We start from the raw sequence: 1,758 nt of genomic DNA on the forward strand, positions 1-1,758 counted from the left end.
GTTGTTATGTGTTGGGGTGGGGGGGGTGGCAACAGTGGGAGGGCTTCTAATGTCCTGGCCCCACTGCTGGACCTTCTGGTGGCACCTGGCGTTTTTGGCCACTGTAGTGTTGGACTGCATGGGCCATTGGCCTGATCCAACATTGGCTTCTCTTATGTTCTTATGACCACTGCCACCAGACCTGTGGCTGAAAATGAAACTGTCCACATTTCTGTGCCCAGGCAAACCAAGTAGGGGAGGGAGGGACGTGGCTCAGTGGCAGAGCATCTGCTCAAGATGCAAAAGGTCCCAGGTTCAATCCCCGGCATCTCCAGTTAAAAGGACCAGGCAGTCGATGAACTGCATGGGGTGGAGAGAGTTGGCAAAGAGAAATTTTTCTCCTTCTCCCCAAATACTCCCGAAGAAGCTGACAGGCAGTGGGTTCAGGGCGGAGGAAAGGAAATACTACTTTACACAGAGAGTGATTCAAATGTGGAACTCGCTGCCAGAGGATGCAGTGAGGGCCACAGGCATAGATGGCTTTAAAAGGGGATTAGAGAGAACCAAGGAGGCTGTCTATCAATGGCTACTAGCCATGGTGACTGAGGGGAGCCTCCACATTCAGAGGCACTAAACCCAGAGCCAGGAGGCCACATCAGGGGAAGACCTCAGCCTCCGTGCCCTGTTGTTGGCCCTCCAGAGAGGAACTGGCTGGCCCCTGTGTGAGATGGGAGGCTGGACTAGATCGACTATTGGCCTGATCCAGCAGGGCTCTTCTGAGGTTCTTCTCAGGGGAAGGCCTTGGCCTCTGTGCCCTGTTTCTGGCCCTCCAGAGGAACTGGTTGGCCCCTGAGATGGGAGGCTGGACTAGATGAACCCTCACTGGTCTGACCCAGCAGGAGTCTTCTGCAGATCTTCTCAGGGGAAGTCCTCGGCCTCTCTGCCCTGTTGTTGGCCCTCCAGAGGAACTGGCTGGCCCCTGTGGGAGACGGGAGGCTGGGCTAGAGGGACCCTCCCTGGTCTGACCCAGCAGGAGTCTTCTGCAGATCTTCTCAGGGGAAGTCCTCGGCCTCTCTGCCCTGTTGTTGGCCCTCCAGAGGAACTGGCTGGCCAATGTTTGAGACGGGAGGCTGGACTGGATTGACTATTGGCCTGATCCAGCAGGGTTCTTCTTATGAAAGACCTTGAAATGAGACCCTGCAGAGCCGCTGCTGCCAGTCAGAGTATACAACACTGACCTTGATGAACCGATGGCCTGATTCAGTATCAAGCAGGTTCATATGTTCATGAGTATAAAATCCTGCAGGGCTCACGAAGAGTTGGTGGGAGTCCCTAGTAAGCTTTTACTTACCGAGGGGAGCAGTGGCAGAGAGGATTTATCCTCTGGTTAACATCTGAACTGAATAGAGTTGCTGTCAGTTCTAGCCCGCGCTGGTGTGAGCTACCAGCCTTGTCCCCAGCTCGCTGTCCACCCAGCGGTTCGAAAGCTTCGGCGAGTAGATAAAATGGGTACCACTCCTTAGAGAGGGTGGGCACATTGAACCCCCGTAGGGGAGGTGTTAGCCGGTGAATGGAATGTCCAGCGCGTAAGCTCGGAAGCCTGATAAAAAGACCTCTTCGGCATTAAGAAGCCTGTAATGGGCCAATCCGGCCAGGTGGTGGCAGTGCGGCGCTACGATTCAAAGCAGCCCAGGAAGAACCAACGTCATCAAGCCAAGCCGAAAAGTGAATGCCGTCCGGAACATGTCTGAAGCCTACAGCTGAAGAAAAATCCCTGTC

General features: G+C 54.7%; 1 protein-coding gene across 1 annotated transcript in view; it reads right to left on the bottom strand.

Moving 5' to 3' along the window:
* The window catches only part of LOC107121439 (1-phosphatidylinositol 4,5-bisphosphate phosphodiesterase gamma-1-like), a gene marked incomplete at its 5' end in the record, with an annotated part of 59,781 nt that overhangs the window by 31,636 nt on the left and 26,387 nt on the right, over positions 1-1,758 (bottom strand). The gene's annotated exons all lie outside the window — the stretch shown is intronic.

Source organism: Gekko japonicus, unplaced genomic scaffold, assembly GCF_001447785.1.
Source record: "Gekko japonicus isolate JY-2015 unplaced genomic scaffold, Gekko_japonicus_V1.1 scaffold3999, whole genome shotgun sequence".
In the NCBI taxonomy this organism is placed as follows: domain Eukaryota; kingdom Metazoa; phylum Chordata; class Lepidosauria; order Squamata; family Gekkonidae; genus Gekko; species Gekko japonicus.